General features: G+C 44.0%; 1 long non-coding RNA gene across 1 annotated transcript; it reads left to right on the forward strand.

The window, feature by feature from the left end:
- Window positions 1-19,205: 19,205 nt before the first annotated feature.
- Window positions 19,206-23,779, forward strand: LOC142487511 (uncharacterized). Its single transcript, XR_012799244.1, has 2 exons — window positions 19,206-19,474; window positions 22,242-23,779. It is a non-coding gene; the product is annotated as an uncharacterized LOC142487511 (long non-coding RNA).
- Window positions 23,780-24,091: the final 312 nt, after the last annotated feature.

Genomic DNA, 24,091 nt, shown 5'->3' on the forward strand with positions numbered 1-24,091 from the left:
TGAGGACACGGATTCAGATGAGTCAGCAACACAACAACAACAACGTGTCATAAGTGATGATGAGATGTTAGTTGATCCCCCACATATTCCTGTCCCAGATGTAGAAGATTCCGGTCTTGATTTTATGGCATTCCAGGATACACAAAATCCAGAAAGTGATGACAATGGTGAGATTCAAGTGGGCCAGGGATACCAGGTTTGTTTGGAAGCATTGTCGAATTTAACCAGCCTAGAGGCAAGGTTTTTGGCCAAGCAAGAAGATATTGCTGACAGACAGGCTAAAACAAATCAAAACATATATAAGGAAATGAAACACATGACACTCATTATGACTAAACAACAGGAGACACTGGACAACATGGCAAATAGCCTCTCGATCATAGCCAAATGTATGGCACAGGTTGTGGAACATGTCCAGGCACAGCCCCCGCCACAGCCACAGCCACAATCCCAGCCACAAAGCGAGCCAGAGGCACAATACAATCTAGACCTACTATCCGATCTAGAGCTACTATCCGAGCCAGAGACACAAAGAGAGCCAGAGACACAAAGAGAGCCAGAGACACAAAGAGAGCCAGAGACACAAAGAGAGCCAGAGACACAAAGAGAGCCAGAGACACAGGCAATGGTACAGCAGGATCCAATGGCACAGGCTATTCCCCTGGCCTAAATCCTGGCACTGGCACTGGCTCAACCATTGGCCCAACCCCCAGCACTGGCTCAACCATTGGCCCAACCCCGGCACCGGATCAACCATTGGCCCAACCCCCGGCACTGGCTCAACCATTGGCCCAACCCCCGACACCGGATCAACCATTGGCCCAACCCCCGGCACCGGATCAACCATTGGTCTAACCCCTGGCACCGGATCAACCATTGGCACTGGCCCAGCATCCAACGTCAAGAACAAGGCAACGATCAAGAAATCGTGCACATGATCCTACTGCAAGGCCTACCAGACGTTCATCACAAAGATTAGCCAAAAGAAAATTAGGCAATTTCTTCTTCTTCTTCTTCTTCTTCTTCTTCTTCTTCTTCTTCGTCTTCTTCTTCCGTTCATTAATGTTCACCAAAAATACTGAACAATGTGCAATAATCAAGTGTGTATGAGAACATATTTCACGTGCATACATGTGAACTAAACAGCATAGGATTTCTCATGTGTGAATAATCTAGCTGATGCTTCCATGCCAAATATATATATATATATATATATATATATATATATATATAGTTAATGATTATTAACTGCGCTAAATAATCATTATAATAGTTGAACATTTTGACATGTTCTTTACAAACAATATTCTATTCAATTTGTGTGTGTTCTGAGTTTTGCTACTGAATCATGTTGCTACTGAATCAAGCACACAGTGTGGAATATACAGACCACCTGTATGTGGGAGAATAATACACGGACACTTCTTCCTTTGTATAATGACCTTGGACATAGTGAAAGTTTGGATACTTTGTAAGAAGATGAATTTAAGGTATTGTTTTAGTTACTGTACTCCATTCCCTGAGAAAACGTGTTGTTTGAGATGTGTTCTAAGGAAAAGCCTCCATTTTCTTACGCCAATCTAATATATGGCGCCATTGAAAATCGAATACAGAAAAAAGCTACTGTCTCTCAGATCTATCAATATATTACAGATAACTACCCTTATTATCAAAATCATCCAAAACCTAAGGTATGGAAATATTCAATCCGCCGCACTTTATCCACCAATGCTTCTTTTATTCGAAACCCACCGCCTATCGGAAACAGGGGTGGCTGTTGGTCAGTTTATGAATCCGGTATGCGTATGTCTGCGAATGGAAATTTCAGAAGACAGACAATTGTCGGACACAATTACCATGATAGAAGTGCCCGCAGCGGTGCCTTAAATGTTCAGCAGAATTTCTATGAATTTCAACCGGAGTTGGCCAACCAATACCAGAACCATCACGGAGCAAGTGATTACGATAACATGCATAAACCAGAGTTTGCTCGACCACATGAAATGGCACAAAGTTACTATCTGTATACGCCTGAGTACATTCCACAAGATTCAAACTGTTATGGAGTAAGCTACAACCATACCCAGCTGAACACACTGAACAACGAATTGATTGACTACAGCGGCTACCTCGCATACACCCCTTCCATGCCTGCACCGAATATGAATGCAATATAATGCAGGTAACTATAGTGGAAATAGTTTATACACTGTGAATCGCTTATTCCGGAATGACAGGCATATGCATTCGATTCATGACGCATGCACATACCATACGAGGAAAAAGTTTTTCTTTGTCTAAATTAACATGTCTTTTACCTTTTTGCCTTCTTCTGATAATATAACAGAGATCGCGCTGTGAAGATCACAATATGCCGGAACACACTTCTGAAAGAAGGTAAGATCCAGTTAACGATATACGTGCCAATATTTTGAAACGTGCTGTGCAATGGTGGCTGAAATCAGAGATATTCGCGCGCAGCCCTTACATGTCAGTCCACTACGTGTATGCCCCTCGGTGAAAAGAAAAAAATCAAGTTTCAACATTAAATAAATATGTTATATGTGCAGAAATGCAGTACATATATTCCTAATTAGTGTACTTTGCATATGGCTACATAATAATGTTATGTGTCTGGTGATTCTGGGTTAGTCACTTATGGAAATGTCAGGAAATGCAGCATTTTAAATGAAATTCGGTCACATTATGCTGACTTGTTAATGTTGTTTAGCATTCTGTATATAACATGTTTGTAGTGATAGTATGTGGACAAACAAAACCTTCGTTAGTACAGGCAGTTCTCGGTTATCCGACACAATGCGTTACTCAAAATGGCGTTGGATAGCGAAACGTCTTAAAGCGAAACACGTTTTCTCATAGGAACACTGTTTACATAAAAGGTTCCGTTCCTGAAGGCATTTGTAATGCTAAAATACACCAAATATTTTATTCAGACAATAAGATATGCAGTCCACACAAATTATATAGTGTATATACTGTATTATATATATATATAATATAACGTAATTTAATTATATAATCTATTATATAGTATAATATTATATTATATATATACTGCTGCGGCCAGCTTCAGTCTCACACTTACCCGTCTTGTCCCGCGGCTGTTTTCGGGCTGGCGCCGAACTTGGCCGCGCGCCAGCCGGATCTTCCCCGCATCCTTCCCCTCGTTCCCCTCCTCTCGCGACCTCTACCTCTGCTCTGCCCTGCTTCTCCGGGTCCCCCGGGTCCCCCTCTGTTTCCCACATCCCCCCTTACCCCGCCACCACCTTTGGGAAACCCTGGGCACGCGCGCCACGCGTGCACTCACCCTGGCACGCGTAACCGCGCTTCAGTGATGCGTGGCACGCGGCGAAAAAAAAAAAAAACAGCCGCGTCTGCCCGCACATTGCGGTGGCGGGCGCTGAAGACTCAGCTCGGGGGGTGGTTTTGTGATACGGACAAAGGAGGATCAGTGATTCACAGGAGCTCTGTATGCCTGTGACGTGACCCTGCCTGCCCTCGCTACTCCTCCCCTGGCAGTGGAGATCTCCCTCTTCCCTCCTTGTGGTCGTCATTATGGTGGGAGTGCCGGACTGACATTGGGGGGGGGGGGAGGCGTGGCCTGCTGCTGAGGGATCGGTTCACTCCGAGACACAGCACTAGATGCGCGCACTCGTGACGTCACGGCGGCGCGCACCTGGTTTTGGTCCGAAACGCGTAGGAGGTACTGTTTTCACCCCTTGGGGGTTATGCTGTCTGTGAAGATACACTGAATAAATAGACTTTATTTTTAACACCACCTAGCTCCTTGGCAGTGCATTGTTTTGCTTTTCTTCTTACCGCATCCATTTCACCCTGGAAGGTAGGTGGCTCCTTATATCGTTTAAATAGGCAGACTAATTAGTTACATGATTGTAAATGATGACACGTGTGTTGGATAGTATTGTGAACAAATGTAGTCAGTCAAAAATTCATTCTACTTTAATTCAAATGTGTTACACACATAATTATATGTGATGTAATAATCAATTAGACACCATTCGTGAATCCACAGTGAAATGCTGCGACCCAATATGATTAATTGCGAGAAAATAATAACTCAATCCTGACATTTGTATGTAACATGTTGAGTCATGAAGGTGTTACATCACAAGAAGTAATGATTTGTTTGTATAAAGGTGTGTCAGAAGGTTGAATTATTGTCAAGATGGTTGTTTTCTGATCACAGGAGTATTGCCCTTTAAATTAACCCCCTGCTAACGTTTGCTGGTACACTATCAAGTTAGGAAGATACATGTAATTAAATTGATATTAAATTAACATCAATCATGTGTTCTCCTTTTATGTCAATTATTGATTATCAGCTTCGGGGGACACGGATATATTCACGCGGACCCCCAGACAGCTTCGAGGACCACCCCTGGACCCCTCTGAGTGCTAAATAAATGTACTTTCTGTATACAGCTTAATTTATGTTAAAAGGTGAAATGCGGTATTATCCATACAGTATGTGGAGAATATAAATGTTGCACAATACTGTACTGTATGTGTTATGGGGTTGTATTAATTTGTAAGGATAGTTGAATTTGGGGGTGGCACACAATTGCTACCGCATGCCAGCGGGGAACCCCGAACACCCACGGGACCCCCGGCCACCCTCGGGGACCCCTGCTTGCTGAGCCGGGGACCCCCGGAACCCCACGGGGTCAGCCTGGGACACCCATGCGACCCCCGGCCTCCCTCGGGGACCCCCGCGGGGTCAGCCGGGGACACCAGCCGTCCTGTTGTATGGGTGCTGCGCACGCAAAAATGTAAACAAAGACATTTTTCAAAGTCCAGCTTTTTTATCACCTGCTTTGAGCTGGCGATGTTTTTTGAACGCAACTTTCGCTTACGATAAGTTTGCGTAGCTTAGTGAATCCAGGAGAAGGGCAGAATTGAATGCAAACAGGTTATCGTACGAGCAAAGTTGGACTTTGAAAAATTTCCAGGAAAAAGTCAGTTTAAGAACACAAAGTGCCTGTTTGCGTGGCTTACTGAATCGTGTTCAGCGGAACATCACGTTCTAAGAGCACTTTGCACTCTTAAAATGACTTAACGGAGCTTAGTGCATAGCCACTATATTGGTGTGCTAGTGAGCACTAAGTACTAGTCTCTTATCTCCTGCCAGGGATGCTGCATTAATACCCCATACAGTGGAATGGTCCAAGCGGAGACTTATACTTTCATGAAAAGGACTCAATCTGCTTCTGATGCGCTGGTCATCCATATCTGATGGAAATACAAAGACATTTGTATTTTCGGGTGGCTGCCGTGCCATGTGACACTGTGAGCCAATCACAGTGAGGCCTACCCTTCTGACATCATGGCCACGTATCATACCCACTCGCGTCACCGTTTGGCCTATAGGCGCAAAACGTTGCACGACACGTGCACGTGCAACATCTTATGTGCACCCGCACACAAGCCAGTTCTTAGTATAATACATGCCTAAGAGGAATAGAAGCAGCAGACACAAAATGGTTAGAGATAGCAGTCACAGGAGTCATCTCATGTTTTGGTCTTAGCTTGTCTCCCCGTCTCTATCCCATCTGCAATCTGAGTACTTAAACAGGAGATCCCTTCTCCCTTAACTCACTCTTAGCCTGACAAGCATTCAAATCCTCCTGCAGATTTACATTTTGTTTATTTATTCTTCTGATTCTATACGAGCGCCTTTAATTATTTTGATTTTACATCCTCGTTTTCCCCCAGGGACTTTGGCAATGGGAGATTACACTAGGGCCAGCATCTCTTATATCTCCTGCTCAAAACTCTGCTCTATGTTGACCTGATGATCAACTAGGTAGGTCCTGTCTGGCTGATTTATAAACAGGCCCTGGTATCTGTCACAGGAGACCAGACTTATTGCAAGCACTAGACAGAATGAGGGAGCAACAGGTAGCAACACAATAAAAGAAACACAGTTACCCTCAGCAAACTGGGGAAACACAGGGGAACTTCTAGCTCACTAATTGCTGGGCTCTTGAGATGTGAATTTTCCACCTCGACCGGAATCAAATGCCGTTTTGCCGATTCCTTCGATCTGCGGATCAAAAAAAGGCTGATTTCATAGTCAGATTGGGGTGCGTGGAATGGATTTAGGTAAAACAATCTGTGGATTGCATTCGGACAGGTTTCCTCATCTCTACTGGGCGCTGCTGAAGCTAGCTTACCGAGGATGTTTCCACGAGTGGTCCACCACAGGCTATCCCAGTAACTAGGTATCACTGATCCTTTTCATATTTACAGCTGGTCCCTAGGCCCAGAGACCAATGACGAACAGTGTCATGACATTGACATTACCCAGGAATAACTATGGAGCTCTAATCAGTATCAAGTTATATAGATCCCCCGCTTCCATCAAGAAACATGGTAGTACGAATGCCTACCAATCAGGAAAGAGCTTGTCTTTGTGACATCAATCAGAAATTGAGGGCTCGTCCGAGATGAACCATTCTGGGCAAGGAGAGGATGACGGTACTCTAAGGCAGATCCTAAGGGCATGCTTGGGAGTGGATCCTAAGGGCTTGCTTGGGAGTATGGGAAATTGGAACTGACCAATTGGAATCAGGCCAATGGAACTAGGACCCAGGTCAATCATCCTCATGTCAGCTCCATACTTCCTGCAGGGATGGACTCCACACTTCTTCAGCAAAACGTCTCCACTTATGAAGTGTAATTCCTCTCAGCAGGTGGGCCGATCCTTCCCCAGTTCACCATTGGTCCCAGAGCACAGAATCTGGCTCCATACCAAGGAAGGCAGTTAATTTCATTGTGCGGTGACCTTGCTAAACTTATCAAGGGCCCAGCACACACTTTTTACCATAGAAATACACACAGCAGGAGGACACGCCCCCCGATGGTGAATGGCAGCTTAGAGTGAGAGCTCCATTCCCCCCGGTGCATTATAGTGAAAAATAACAGTTAAAACGCTATCGTGTCCTTACTAAAGATAAGCGCAACATACATCAACCTACAAGGATGGCTTCTACCAAAGCGGTTCGCAGAAAAACGCAGCCAGTATCTACATATTTTCAAAGTAAAGGTACAGCTAAGGCCGGGACTCCTGATTCCCCTGTGCAGCTGCCAGCAGCAGACCCTGATATGGACACCCCCGCAGAGGAGCAGGATGACATGGCATTGATGCGGAGGAAAGACATGAAGGAGTTTTGCTCCAACATGCAAAAGTTCTTCAAGGCAGAGCTCTGGGCATTAAGGAAAGATGTGGATGCCCTGGGGGAGCGTACCGATACCCTGGAGTCTAGGGCAGAAGAGAACACCAGCGCCATATCCCAGACACAAACACAAGTGTCCACCCTTAAAGATCAAATCAGAATCCTGGAAGACAAGATAGAGGACGGGGAGAACCACGATCGACGCTGCAATGTCCGCCTGCGCGGGGTGCCAGAATCGGTCACAGACCCGGAGGACTTCGCCACTAAGTGGCTGGAGCATCTGTTCCCAGATCTGACAGAAAGGGACTTAATGCTGGACAGGTGCCATAGGGCACTCAGAGGAAGACCGCAGCAGGGAGACCCCCCCAGAGACATCGTTATGCGTTTCCACTGCTACCGGACAAAAGAACAAACATGCAGAATCGCCAGAGAGATGAAAACAGTGGAGTTTGAACGCATCAAATTCCAAGTATATCAAGATCTGTCCCCCGCTACCCTGGCAAAAAGAAAGGCAATGACCCCCATAACCAGAGCGCTCCGGGACAAAGAGGTGCGCTACAGGTGGTTGTTCCCATGTGCAGTTCTGGTTGTGAAAAACGGTGTTGCACACACACTAAAACATGTGGAAGATGGAGAGGGATTCCTTCGTAGGGTCCTGGGCCCCCCTCACCTGGAAGCTGCTGAAGATGGCGCCCCCTCAACCTCATGGCGCGCAGCTGGGAGCTCACGATCCGCAGCTGGAGTTGTGGAGGATTCGCCGAGCACCACATAAACTCTGCTCTACCACCCCGATAAATAACTACATTCTCCCCCAAACTCCCCAGCAGGATCCTCTAGATGGCCCTACCCAAGGGGTGCTTGTCCGGGAGCCCCCATCGACCCCCCCACGGGGATCAAGAAACCTTTTAGCCCCCACAGATCTACTCACTTTTTTCGCGGGGCGGCCATCTTCTCCTGCCCCTACCCCGAGGCGAGCGGGAGCAACCCAGTTCTTCGCGGGCTGCCTCAGTGACGTCACTGGCTCCCGCGAGACTAGAACCAGGACGCATGCGTAGAGGGACGCAGGGGCAACGGCACTGGTCGATGACGTAGCCGAACCCCTAGATGGCGCCAGCAGGACCATGCCAGCATCCGAACCCCCCCTCTGGGACCCAGATATGCCCCCGAACCGGCGAGACCCAGCAACTGGACACACCGGGCAGTGCACCCGGCGATGGGACACGTCCAGAGACAACAGAGGCGGTATGGTGACGTCAGGGAGGGCGGGATAATGACGTCAGGGTGGACCGGAGCGCAAGAAGAGATGGGACCCGCAGCAAGGGAGCCCTTCCGAGCCGGTCCCGGTCCCCTTTGGCTGCGCAGATGACTGCACGCGGTGACGCATCGGCCACTGGGGGATACAGGAGATCTGTGTCCCGGCACGTCGCGTGGTGTAGCTGAGGACCGGGAGGGGGGGGGGGAGGGGAGTGTGGAGGGGCGAGGTAACGCGGATGCCTATCTGTATATGTGTCTGGGTGTCTGGATGCCTGTGTGTGTGTGCGTGTGTGCCTGCCTCTGTCTGTGTGTGTGCATGTGTATGTGTATAGGTATGAATGACTGCTTGCCTATGTGGGTGTGGGTGTGTTTGGGTGAGGGTGCATGAGAGTGCCTGTGTATGTGTGCCTGTGTGCATGAGTGCCTGCCTCTGTCTGTGTGTGTGCATGTGTATATGTATGAGTGACTGCTTGCCTATGTGTGTGTGGATGGGTGTGTGTGAGAGTACCTGTGTGTGTGTGAGAGTGCCTGGGGGCGTGTGAGAGTGCCTGCATGTATGTGTGTAAGAGTGCCTGCGTGTGTGAACAAGCGCTTGCGTGTGTGAATGAGCGCCTGCGTATGTGTATGAACGCCTGCGTGTGTGAATGAGTATGTGTGTTGCTTGGGATCAGCAACTCCAGCCCGAGCCCATGGAGGGAGAAGAGGGGGAGAATAACGGGTCCCCCCGCTCAGGCCACGCCCCCCCCCCGCCGCTCAAGCCTCCTGCTCCCGACCACCTCCCGCTCCGGCTCCCGTTCCCTACAGACCGCATATCGCGGTCGGTGAATGTCAGCGCCCCGCCTGTCGGCAGTGCGGGAGCGCTGACGGAGGGAGCGGGACCTTAGAGTGTTGAGGGATTGGGCTGGTGGGCGGGGGACGGGAGGTGTAAATGCATGTCTGGGCCATCCGTGGGTTGGGGAATCGGTGGTTGACTCCCGCTTAACCCCACAGGGGAACATGGAACACCATAGGGAGATAGGACTAACATCATCGTCATGTGCGCTAATGGCCCTTCCGCCATCTTGGATGCCGCTATGTGGTTACAATACATGCAGACCACCCGCACATTAAACGTTCACCACCCACACATTAAAACACAGAGGCACCTAAAGAGGGAGAGTCCGGCACCCTACCATATAGAGAGTAGGCATTCACACATGTGAGGACAATGAAAACTAGGTAGCTGGTCCTCTGGGCTCATCACCACCAAAAGTGATCGAGATTGGTGCTACGAGGACCACCCTTACAACCTACACGCACATAGAGGGCAAAAACAGGAGAAGCAGGGAGAGGTGGAATTAGGGGAAAAACTCAGTAGGTAGATGTTATGTGATTGAGTGTTTTTTATTGCTAAAGTTATAAGTTATACTGTTATTTAACTGTTGTCTGTTTAAAGGAGATGCGCCGGCAGGACAGTCCCCTGATTGGCGTGTATTTGTCCCCCGCTACGATCCCTACAGAATAGGGGTCGCAAACAAGTCCCAGGGAAGCCAGGACCCAGCAGGCAGGGGAGATCCCGTCGTCAGTCTGGGCCAAAGGACCCATCCCTTGGGCGCAAGGGCCACCCCCGGGGGCTCCCGGAGTGGGCCCTTGTCTTCATGTTCCTATTTGTTTTTTGTACATTAGAGTATTTGTTGTTTTGTGTCGTGAACCCAACCCCCTTTGTGTTGACCCTCATGTGCTCCTCCCAGTCCCTCCCTCCCCTCCCCTCCCCCTCCCTCCCCGCTGCCTCCCACTCCCTCCTTACCCTACCCTCAAATACGTACCTTCGAATATGCGTCCTGAAGGAAGTGAACGTCCGGCCCAACACATGGATTTCACGGGTAAGTCAAGCAACATAGTGATGCGCGTAGCCACACACAGCAATAAATGGCGTTGACTTTTATATCTCACAATGTGCAGGGCTTTAACAACCCCACTAAACGCAAGCTAGCCTTCACAGATTATAAAAGAAAACATGCAGATGTGTTGCTCCTACAGGAGACACATTTCAGCAAAACCAATACCCCCAAATACCTTGATAAAGACTTCTCCCAGGTTTTTTCGGCCTCTGCTGAAGTCAAAAAGCGTGGAGTTGCCATCCTATTCCGTAATAGCATTCCTTTCGAAGGCCTTATAACCAAACGGGATAAAGATGGCAGGTATATTATAATAGTTGGAACTATTAGGGGACAGAAGATCACAATCGCTTGTATATATGCCCCCTGCGAAAAGAGTGCAATCTTCTTCGAAAAATTCTTTAGAACCCTAAACTTGGTTGCGCAGGGAAGCGTGGTCTTAGCAGGAGACTTTAATATGGTCCTACAACCTCACATGGACAGATCACGTGGAGTTACCCTACACAATAAAGGAGCAGGTATATCCCTACGCAGAGGTCTCAAATGTAACCAACTAATAGACATATGGAGAGAGCTACATACAGCAGATAGAAATTACACATTCTTCTCGCACCCACATAGCTCATACAGTAGGATCGATTACTTCGCTGTGTCCTGCCACCTGGTCCCCAAGGTCACCCAAGCGGAGATCCATGATATTTCATGGTCTGACCACGCACCCATAGAGCTCCGGTGCAACAATATTCAAACAGGTAGACCAGGAACGAACTGGAAGCTAAATGAATCCATTCTAAAAATTCCAGAGATCTGTGATACTGTGGGTAATGAGATAGACCAGTTTTTCAGGGTAAATGCCGGCTCTGTCTCCTCACATCTGGTCCTCTGGGAGGCGCATAAAGCGACTCTCCGAGGTACCCTCATAAATATCACAGCTAGACGAAAAAAAGAGAGAGAGGCAAAAATTGTCACGCTCCAAACTAAATTACAAGCTCTCTCCACCAAGCATAAAAAGAAACTAGATCCGCAAACCTTACAAGAGGTAAAAGACACTAAAATTGAATTAAACATGATATTGACCTCCAGGGCTGATAATTCATTGAGTTGGTCAAAGAGGAAATTTTACGAAAAAGCAAACAGGCCGGATACGATGCTGGCCCGCATGCTGAAAGACAGGCAATATAAATACAACATCCAAGCTTTACGCTTAAAATCTGGTACCCCTACTTCCAACCCCCAAAAGATAGTAGATGAATTTGGCTCCTTCTATGAGACGCTCTATAATGGTGAGATAGTGGCACACAATCCTAACACGAGCAGTAAGCTAAGAGATTTCCTGGCTAGCTCCAATCTGGTGAGATTGACAGAATCAGACAAAGCCGGCCTAAATGCCGACTTCACACATGAGGAGTTGACACAGGCCATTACGGAACTTAAACCTTCAAAGGCACCGGGGCCAGATGGCTTCTCAGGGTTATACTACAAGAAATTTATCAAGTTGCTTGCCCCACGGTTGCTCCAAGTATTCAACGCTATTTTAGCGGGAGCGCCCATCCCCAAAGAGATGTTACAGGCGTCTATATCAATCATTCCTAAGCCAGGGAAAGACCCACTAGATTGTAAAAGTTATAGGCCCATATCACTAATCAATACGGATATCAAGCTGTATGCTAAGTTGCTGGCCAATAGAATATGTCTTATCCTACCCAGACTTATACATCCAGATCAGGTCGGATTTATCAAGGGCAGACAAGCCGCAGATAATACCCGTCGATTTATAGATCTGATAGATTTGGCCACTAATGACACTGCTCAAAGTATGTTGTTAAGTCTGGACGCCGAAAAGGCTTTCGATAGGATAGACTGGCCCTACCTGAAGGAGACGCTTGCGGCATTTGGCTTTGGAGATCGGGTGAGTGACGCGATTTTATCGCTGTACTCTAACCCCACCGCCAGGGTTGTGCATCAAGGCTACCCCTCTCGGCCCTTCCAAATTAAGAGTGGTACGAGACAGGGTTGCCCATTATCACCCCTCCTATTCGCCCTCTGTATCGAACCACTGGCGGCGCAAATCAGAGGAAACCCTGACATCTCAGGGTTAAACGCATACTCCCAAACCCATAAAGCGGCCCTGTACGCAGATGACATCCTCTTGATGATCACTAAACCCCTCACCTCACTACCGAACCTATTTGACCTGCTGAACCGGTTTTCTAAAATTTCCGGCTTCAAAATCAATCAGTCCAAATCTGAGGCTCTCAATGTCAATCTCCCCAGACACATAGAAAAATTATTAAAACTAAACTTTAAATTTCACTGGCAACACAAATCTATAAAATATCTGGGTGTCCACATCACCAGAAACGTCAAAGAAATATACGACGCAAATTACCCCAACCTAATCCGGACCCTAAAATCAGACCTACAAAAGTGGACATCTAAAAGGATCTCCTGGATAGGAAGAATCCATAGTGTTAAAATGAACTTACTCCCCCGTATCTTATATCTCTTCCAAACTCTCTCAGTGCCACTCAGATTGAAGGACCTGCACTCACTTCAATCCGACATCTCCAAGTTTATATGGGGAGGTAAAAAACCAAGAGTCAACAAAATCAATATGAAAAGGCCGGTCTTGGCTGGGGGCCTAGCGGTACCCTGCCTGTTATCATATTACAAAGCGGCACAGTTGAGCCAAATTATACAATGGCAGTCGGACCCGAGATCCAAGAGATGGGTCGAATTAGAGAGCGCAGCATGTGAACCTATAGAATTAAGTAATCTAATCTGGCTCCCCAAAACAGTGCGAAAAGGCGCTAATACGCCGCTATCCTCAATGACCAACTCATTGTCAATCTGGGAGGCCGCAAAATTTAAACATTCCCTCACAACGACACGCTCTATGATGTCACCCCTGTGGAACAATTCCGAGTTCGTGCCAGGCCTATCGGTAGGCAATATATCAATTTGGAAAAAGAAAGGTTATAATCAGATTTAAAGATCTGGAAGGCCATGACAGAAAAATTAAGACGTTTGATCATGTCAGATTAGAAAAAGAGATCCCCCACTCAGAATTCTTTAGATACCTCCAGATCAGGGCGTTCTACAACAAATTTGCCCCGTACCCACCATTGACATCCTTCGAAAAGCTCTGTCTGGCAGAGACCGACACAAAGGGACTTACCTCGCGGCTATACAGCGAGGTGATCAGTTCTAGTGAACAAGCCCATGAGATACCCTCATTTAGATCACGATGGGAAGCAGACATCGGGGAATGTCTGGAAGACGAGGACTGGAGTGCTATTTTTCTAGCCACAGCAAAGTGTTCCATATGTACCACCCTCAAGGAGAACGCATATAAGGTCCTGATGCGATGGTACCTTACCCCACTAAAATTATCAAGGTTCGTGCCGGGATCCTCCCCGCTGTGCCCACGCCAATGTGGAGGATCAGCAGACCTGCTACATATGCTGTGGTCTTGCCCGCGGATCTCCTCATTTTGGGAGACAATTAGACTTTGGATACAGAGACTGTTTGATCTCACTATTCCCCCAGACCCGTGGCTGTTTCTCTTGAACAGACCACTAGCGGGTCTCTCTAAAGCTCACAATAAACTTATTGCTCACTTTGCAATTGCAACGCGGTGTGAGATCGCAGCACTATGGAAAAGCTCAGACATACCAACCATCCCAAAAATTCGGAATCGTATTTGGTTTATCTGCCAGATGGAAAAGTTAACGAGTCTGGTTAACGACACTGGCGACAATTATCTAAAAGTCTGGACGCCTTGGTTGGCACAGACAGATATCCCGGGGATAGAAAGGACATCAATCTGGCTATGATAGTTTTCAGGTCCGTTCTCCTTGGGAGAGGTGTACTACATCCATGCTCTGCATCGGATGACCACATTCCAGCCAGGCAACACACCTAGAGAGGCCGCGTAACAACTCTAAGACACACTCACGATCACTAACACCCACCCCTACCCCCATACTTCCAACCCCCTCTTCCCCCCCCCCCCCCTTTTTTTTTTTTTCTCTTCCTCTTGGTTCAATGTTTGTCTACCGGTTTGTCCGTCCGTATGGTTGATTGTTTGTCGGTCTCCACATTTGTTTGTCTACCCATGTAGTTGTCTATCTGTCTATGTATACGTCGTCTGGATGAGTAGGGTGTCAGACGGTTAGCCGATTGGGAAGTTATTGACTAGGGGACAGAGAATGTACACCTGATCCCCCCCGATTAGAAGGGGGGTATGACACCGTAATATGGACTCTGACTGCAAGCCATGTCTTGATACCCCTTTAGGCTCACCAGTCTGACCACAAGTTGAAGTTCTATTCCACTGATATTAGTAGAGTTATATTTCCGGTTACAAGGAGAATCACCATGACATAATGTATCGTGTAATGTATTGTACTGTATACTATTATAAACCAATAAAATTAAGTTACAAAAAAAAAGAAATACACACAGCATTTACAGATACCCAATAAAAAATGCAAACATCATACAGTAACTTGCACCAGATTGCTACCCTCAGGTTACACAATATGCCTAGGATGGCATCCATCGTGTGGTTTAAAAGGTGGCTATTGAAGCCAAGGCATTTGGTCACAATCTTGATGAATAGGAACAACTAGCAGACATAACCTTTTATATAAAGTACATTGCCAGGCTGCCCCTACCATCACAGTACCTACCTAGCATTTCTCGCTTGTGCCTGTTTGGGAGCAGGGAGTGGGGCTCTGATCCCCACCTGATCCGCAGATTCTCCCTGCATGGCTTTCCCAAGGAGATCAGTCAGAGTAGTGGACTTCAAACGGCCTTTAGCATATTAATGTGGTAGGTCTGCTGCCTAGTGTGATCTTCGTTCAGATCAACCACATACATTTGTATGTTTACATGTCAGATAACTGGGAATGGACCAGACCAGGAAACCAAGAGCTTATTCTGGGGAGTGGGCTTCAGAATGAGGATCTGCTGCTCAGGAATGAACCTCAGCTATGGGTGTTCCGGTCATACCAATGCTTTTACTTGGCCTTAGCCACCCTGAGGTTATCTCTGCCAACCTCATGAAATCCTGCAACTACTCCCTGAGCTCCACCACTTACCTTACCACAGAGGCATCAGTCATGATGGTCTCCCCCTCCTATTCGTTACGGAATAGGTTGAGCAGTCCACGCACCCATCTCCATATAGAAGCTCAAAGGATGAGAAACCATTAGACTCCTGTGCCACCATTTGGTAGGCAAACAGGAGATGCTGCAAATGAGCTTCCGTATCCTCTCCTTTGACTTCCACGAATGCCATTATCATATGCTTTAAGTTGCAGTTAAATGGCGTTGACAGGCTACATGCCTCCCTGCAACTACACCCTCCCCTGTCTGTGTCCCAGCTCCTACTGACTTCCTCTTCCCTGCGAGCGAAATATATCCTTCTGCAGCAGGAGAATCTGGCTCTTCCATTGGACCCTCGGCGTCACATGGTTAGCAGCTCTAGGGGCTGCTGGGGGTTGCAGTTCCCCATAGAGCCTTCTATCATTGGGGCCGCGTGCGTAATCTGCACTGAGCATGCACGAGCTTGCAATGGCCGCCGCTGCTCTACTCTGCGCAGGCTCTATCTGTAAAGGCCGCCGCTGACGCGCGAACTCCTGCGCATGCTCCTGCTCATGCGCGAACACTTGTGCCAACCCCAATATGGCCGCCGTAACGCCTGGGGTTATACTGCGCAAGCGCGAACTCCTGAGCATGTGCGAATGCATTAAACATGTCAGAGCTGAGCTGCAAATGCCACTGGGAGCCCAAGGTGACGCGCTCGCCCCCGCAGCTCCCTGGCACAGCGAGGGGATCCCCGCAATGGAACCTAGGTAAGGGGGCACCAGGGGAACCCTGCTACATGTATTACCAATTTTAATAGCCATAATTTTTTATTTCTTAAGTTAATGAATTCCACATACATTTTATATTTTCCCCTGAGTATTTAGAGGACTGTTTTTCCTTCAGAACTTGCTTAATATCTTTGACAATGTTCAAGTAAAAAAAAAAAATGTAGTGCACTGTTTATTTTTTTACTTACAGCTGCATTGGGTTTGATAATTTGCCAGTCAATCACATACAAGCCGTTGAAAAATAGACGCTTTTTATACAACTATTCAAATACTGTAGTATAATAATTACCCATAATGCCAGTATAAATCTTGTCAAAAACATTTTGCTAAATTCCCTCTTCATATTTCTATAAATAGTACTCAAATTATGCTTACAACATGCATTATCACATACAAAAGGTATTTGCTTAAGTCTTTGTTCCTAGATAAACATACCTCTTTTATCTTAATGTAATAAAGCTGATAAGTCCATTTGTTATTGTATTCAAAGGTTTGCATTTTTTAGATAAGTCATTAAACATTATTTCAACCAATAACAAGACAAGTACAGTATAAAGTCGAAAGTGTTGCTATGCCAACATTACTCCAAGACAGAGTTCTAAGAAATGCACAAAAGGGATATCAAGCATGATGTGTGCAATAACACAAAATCTGTATTTTTTTTAAATACCCAGCTGTGGAGAAAATATAAATATTACATTTTAGCAAACATGCCTTAAGCAATAGGAAGTGTTTGCATAACAATATGAGAGTGGAACATTAAAATTACACTATGGGCCATATTTACTAAGTGTTTAAATGCATCCTTCCACTTATGTCCCATTTAGTTGAGTGGGCCGTAAGGTGACTTCTGGAGGTCGAGGGGTACATAGTAGATGAAGTTAAAATAAAGACATATGTCTGCTATTTACAGTAAGTCAACTTTTAATAAAAAGTAATCAGATTACATTTTATGTTTATAGTTATTTTTATATATTTATCCTGAGGAAGGAAAGCAAAAAGCATGTAAAACAGTTGCCAAATATGCTTCATAACGAGAAAATAAATTCCTTCTTGACTATAGTAATGATAATTGATCAGATATCTCCCTAGATCAACATTCTTCCTAGGCTTACCCCTTTATACATTTTCTTTCTAAAAACATGTACAACCTTATCTTAAAGATATCTATTGGATCTATTGTATTTGGTGAATTATTCACTAAAATTCGAATTCGCCACAAATATGGCATTTATCCCCAAGTTCGAATAATCGCAGATCCAATAAATTTTTTTTTATATTTACCACCTTAAAAAGGACTTTAAACATTAGTGAGAAACTATTCTTAATTAGTATATATATATATATATATATATATATATATATATATATATATATATATATATATATATATATATATATCAGTTTGGACTCTAATGTATGATTTGTAATGTATGCTTTTATATATATATATATATATAAACGCTCTTGAGACATAGCCTTAGCACCACTCGTGAGGAAGCCTTTGCGGGCGAAACGCGTTAGTGGGCTAATTTTAATTTCTGCTGCTGCTGACCCTGCCTGCCTATGTTCTATTTTGAACCTTCATCTATGTCCTATATCCTTGGACATTAATAGTGGACTTTGCTGTGCTGTTTGATGGTTGCAGTACTTCAGTTTTCCAGGAGCTGAGTATCTCAGATTATTTACCTCTCATTTGTTTCCCCATCTTATTTGTATTTTTATGTATTTGGGTTACTAAATGAAGTTTTGTATATGTATGCTTTTTTATTAATCTCATCTGTACTGCAACCAGCTTACTATAGTGTTTTTTTAACACTTCAACTGTCATCAATTCAGCACCATGGTTTTCTTTGATTGTATGCTTTTGTTAGTTTGTATCTTTGACCTTTTTGTATGATGTCCTTCAGTTAGCAATATTCCTTGGGACCGGCCGGTCTGATTTATTTCACTGCAGGAAATTACTTTTTCCTTCAGTGAGTTAGGTCTATTCTTTGGGGCATCAACTTTTCTTTTATTTTTATTGGGTTTTGTATACATTAACTTTTGTTATTTTCTTTTGTCCACTAATCTATTATAGTCAGGCGGGTTCATTGGTCAGCTGTTTGTTTTTCTGTTATCTTTTGAATTTAATTAAAGTACCCTTTATATTTTTGCAATTATTTGTCTGAGTGCTATTTCAGAGGTATCTTTTTCTTTTGTGTTTCCATATTTAACTTTTCCTCAAGCACCACCTACAGTTTATTTTTTCTATCTGTTATAATTATTTCAGGTATATTTTTCCTGATTTAAGTAGGTTATTTAGACTTTGCATTAATTTTTTGGAAGTGATGCGGTATTCATTTTTGTGTCTTTGTTATATCTAATTGCTGTCTCTCAGTGTTCTTTAGAATACCTGCTCCACCAATATATATTTATTTGCATAGGGTTTACTTTTGTTGAACATAGATAATGGATTTTAATGCTAGAGAGCAAGAGCGTTTGAAAAATGCAGATGAAATATTCTTTATGGCTGATGTCAGCCATATCCAGGCATCTACATTAGCAACGACTGTAGGAAAGGATAACATTAAGCTCCTTAATGCTTTGATGCGTAAACGAGCAAGAGTCTGGTGGAATAAAACTGCCTTAGAGAGGTATTTAGATCACAAACTGATACCTAGGGGTCTAAGGATTAAGACCTTTCCTGCCTTTCAATTTAGTGACCCAAACCATAAAGTCAGATGGGAGGGAGTACTTAATCAATGTTCATTTGAATTGATGTCCATTCTAATTGAACATGACTCCAGCACTTTTAAAGAGGTTTCTCTAGAAATAGAGGAGATACAAAAAAATCTTGAGCCCAATGATTTACAATTTGTGAAAATAATAGAGGAAGATATTGTCAAATACGAGACTGAAATCACGGATATTAAAAAAGTAAAGTTTAACCGTGACTCTATTGATTATCAAACAGACAAAGTGTACAATTGGCAACAAGGCAAGAGGATAGCGAAGAAATCGAGACCACGAAGTGCAACCAATCCATCTGCTATATCTGGTGCGCCATCAACAGATATAGACTCGTCGGATTATGAATCCAGGCAGTCAGTGGAAGGCGATGCTGTTCCTGCTTCCTCTTTTTTAGGACAAGGCCACGGTCAAGATCAAGCACAAGGAAGACAAGACGTGGGAAGTCGTCAGCTAAGAGACAGGATTCGATATGGCTACAGAGGCAAAAAGAAAAGGGGCAATCATGCCAATTGGTGAGTGAAGAGCTTACTATTATTAATCTTTCTGATGTTGTTCTTACGGAAGACCAATCATTCGTTCTTAGGAAGGGTCTATCATTTTCTCCCACATACCATATCAATAAGTTTGATTGGATTAAAGATCTGAATCTTTTTTGTCGCAAGTTGCTCCTTACAAAACACTTTTCTAAAGCTTTAGGCAATGAGAATAGCAGTCAGGATAATGCCGAGGTTCTCAATACACAGGAATATGAATTAATACAGGATTTGGTTACTCCATTAGTACCAAATATTGGGACAGGTAATGAGTTGAGCTTGGTGTCTAACTTTAAGCCAAAGTCTACCTTTTGTCCTCCTATCCAAACAAACTCGTGTATAGAGATTTTTGCTAACCTTGTTACAGAGGATATCCTTAGCTTACCCAAAAAGATAGGATCAAGCAACTTAACTAGTACTCAATGGAAAGCCCTTCAAGATCTATGTGGCATGTCCAATGTAGAAATCAAACCTGCAGACAAAGGTGGCAATGTGGTGATCTGGCCAAAAACATTATATGAAAAGGAGGTCTTCAGACAGTTGAGGGATATAAAGTGTTATTCCTCACTCTCCTGTGATCCAACGGAGAAATTCAAATTGGAGTTGGATTGTCTTCTGGAGAATGCTTGTTCACAGGGTACAATCACAACCTCTATTTGTCAAGGCCTGAAGACCAAATTTCCAGTATCACCTACCCTATACATGCTACCAAAGGTTCACAAAGATTCCCAAAATCCACCTGGGAGGCCAATTGTAGCAGGGATTGGTGGCATGAGCGAACCCATCAGTCGCTTCATAGATACCTTTCTTTATCCCATAGTTGAGACTCTGCCTACATTCTTACGTGATACTATGGATGTGTTATCAAGACTGGACGAAATGGTTGTAGATGAAGGTGTACTCTTGGCAACTTGTGATGTTGAGTCACTATATACCTCGATTAATCATAAGGATGGATTAGAAGCCTCTTATAAATTTCTAGGAATGACATCACTTACAAAACCACTGATAGAATTTCTGCTGCAGTTATTATCATTTACTTTGACACATAATTATTTTCTTTTTAAAAATAAGTTCTATTTGCAGCTTAGGGGGACAGCAATGGGGGCAGCGTGCGCACCCTCATATGCAAATTTATTTTTGGGTTGGTGGGAGAGAGAAGTGGTGTTCTCCGAGGCCAACAGTGCCATGACGGATCGAGTACTTTTGTGGTTGAGATACATCGATGATGTTCTGATCCTCTGGCAGGGCAGTGCGGAGGATTTTCAGGAATTTGTCGCTGTACTCAATCACAACAGTCTCAATATCAAGTTAACAGCTAAATTCAGTCATACCTCAGTCGACTTTTTAGATCTCAGTATTAAGATTGAGAGTAATGGGCACCTCAGCACTGATATTTTTAGGAAGGAGACTGCCACTAACGCTATCTTGCATGCCTCCAGTTCTCATCCCTCTCACCAAATTGCTGGAGTCCCGACGGGCGAATTTATTCGCCTTAAGCGTAATTGCTCTGATCCCCTCACATTTGAATCACGAGCGTTGGAAATGAAACAGAGATTCCATACTCGAGGTTACTGTAAAAGACTAATTAAGAAAGGATATGAGCGCAGCCAATGTATGAGCCGGGTTTCACTTTTGAAACCCAAATTCAAACCATCAGATTCCAACAAAATAAGATTCATAGGTACATACAACCAACAGTGGAATCAGGTGCGGGAAATCCTCCAAAAACACTGGCCTATTTTGATGATCGATTCGGATTTGAAAGAGAAATTGGGCCCCAAAGTGGAACTTACCAGCAGAAGATCGCCAAATTTGAGAGACAAATTGGTTCACAGCCACTACACTATACCCAGCTCTACAACTTTTTTGTCTACATTTGACAAAAAGGGTTTTTTTAAGTGTGGTGGCTGTTCAGCCTGCAAATTTGTGAAACAAACATCCACCTTTAAGGATAGCAAAGGGAACAATGAATTCAATATCAAACAATTCCTGAATTGTAAATCAAAGGGAGTCATTTACTGCCTAATGTGTCCCTGTAATAAAACATACGTTGGTATGACTACCAGGGAAGTACGCTTCAGGATCATGGAGCATAGTAGAAACATTAAAAATGCAAAGAAGGATTTAGATTCATTTAAAAAGATTACTATGGTTGCAAAACACTTTTTGCATGAACATGAATCTAACAACTCACTACTATCTGCATTCGCAATAGAGCGGGTCACCCTGGGGATACGGGGGGGTGACCTTGAGAGAACTCTGTTGCAACACGAATGCAGATGGATTGTGACATTGGGATCAATGATCCCGAGTGGTCTTAATGACTACTTGGGTTTTTCAATGTTCCTATGATATTACTCCGGTTTATGATTTACTGTTTTTGCATTACTGTATGTGATAATATTACCTTGTTTCTGTGGTTATAGGTGTTACTGCAGCGGTTATATGGGAATCTGGTAGTGACAGTTGTATTCTGAATATATATCTTTTTTCTAATTTTAATGGGGTTTTCTGGTTTATGGGAATTAGGTTGTTATTGTTTTTTAGGCTTAATTTATTAACAATAATGTCAGTCTTTCCCTTCACTCAGCCCTCCTTTTTAGTCATATAATCAGATATTTCTGTTTAAACACATTTTGTTTTGGTGTCTCCTAGTTGCAGTGCCAGTGATCACTCAAAATGGGAAATAACATGTTTTGGTTGTGATGTTCTAACGTCTTTATCTTTTCTCCTACAATCATAGATCAGCATATATTCTATCCTTCTGCTGGTTATAAGGTGTAGCTGATTGGAACACTTCATTCTGTTTTGATGTGGTACCCCCTTCCGTCAATGTAGACAAACGAATCCACGAATATACTAGCTGTTCATATTGGATATTTCTAAAAAGATGGACTTTCGCCTTACTGATGCATCCATTTTTGCCTTCATCTGACCCTTAGCAGGACAAGATTCTAAAGACACTATAAGCAATGAGAGATGCTGCTACTACTATCAAGCGGGTCTTTTGGCCGCTGTAATTACAGTGTGCAAATCATATTATGAGCTGTCTGGGTTTTGGATCCAGCTGTTGCATTTGCACAAAGCTTTGAATCTGCCAAAAATGTTTAAACCTGTATGATTATACCCTTATAAAGGGCAGTGTCAACTTTCCCTGTAACACATGGAATGCAACTGCATGTATGTAAATATCTGCAGCTTACTTCCAGGCGTATGCCTCGAATTTCAGGGCAAAAACGGGACTATGCCCATAATAAAGATGGCGGCCGTTGGAGTAATGATGCAGATGCGCATGTACCATACTATCAACCACTAAAGTATCTGCGCATGTGCGAGCCGCGCTCTTCTCGCGAGACTGTGAAGTCATTATGGGCAAAATAAAGCCACAGCCCACAAACAAGATGGCGGGCGCAACCATTATATGTCCACTGTGCATGTGCAATGCACGGTTTGAAGTCTCGCGGGATTATATGCGGCTGCTGAGTGCTGTAATAATACCGGGGAATTAGAATTGATGAGGCAAGTGAATACATCTGTAATCAACTGTTTTTTGGCGCGAATTTTGAGTTAATCTCCTGCCTATTTAAACGCTCTTGAGACATAGCCTTAGCACCACTCGTGAGGAAGCCTTTGCGGGCGAAACGCGTTAGTGGGCTAATTTTAATTTCTGCTGCTGCTGACCCTGCCTGCCTATGTTCTATTTTGAACCTTCATCTATGTCCTATATCCTTGGACATTAATAGTGGACTTTGCTGTGCTGTTTGATGGTTGCAGTACTTCAGTTTTCCAGGAGCTGAGTATCTCAGATTATTTACCTCTCATTTGTTTCCCCATCTTATTTGTATTTTTATGTATTTGGGTTACTAAATGAAGTTTTGTATATGTATGCTTTTTTATTAATCTCATCTGTACTGCAACCAGCTTACTATAGTGTTTTTTTAACACTTCAACTGTCATCAATTCAGCACCATGGTTTTCTTTGATTGTATGCTTTTGTTAGTTTGTATCTTTGACCTTTTTGTATGATGTCCTTCAGTTAGCAATATTCCTTGGGACCGGCCGGTCTGATTTATTTCACTGCAGGAAATTACTTTTTCCTTCAGTGAGTTAGGTCTATTCTTTGGGGCATCAACTTTTCTTTTATTTTTATTGGGTTTTGTATACATTAACTTTTGTTATTTTCTTTTGTCCACTAATCTATTATAGTCAGGCGGGTTCATTGGTCAGCTGTTTGTTTTTCTGTTATCTTTTGAATTTAATTAAAGTACCCTTTATATTTTTGCAATTATTTGTCTGAGTGCTATTTCAGAGGTATCTTTTTCTTTTGTGTTTCCATATATATATATATATATATATAAACAGAGAATATTACCAGATGTAGGTCCGGAATCAGAGACAGCACACAGCCAGGGAAGTACAAAAGCACTGTATTCATAAGCAATACATGGCACTGCATCCAACGTTTCGGTCATCAAAACGTGACCTTCCTCAGGGCCGTGCACATATATATATATATATATATATATATATATATATATATATATATATATATATATATATTTTTGTCACTTTTTTTACTCACCATAACTTAAC

This window comes from Ascaphus truei, chromosome 2 (genome assembly GCF_040206685.1).
Source record: "Ascaphus truei isolate aAscTru1 chromosome 2, aAscTru1.hap1, whole genome shotgun sequence".
Taxonomy (NCBI): domain Eukaryota; kingdom Metazoa; phylum Chordata; class Amphibia; order Anura; family Ascaphidae; genus Ascaphus; species Ascaphus truei.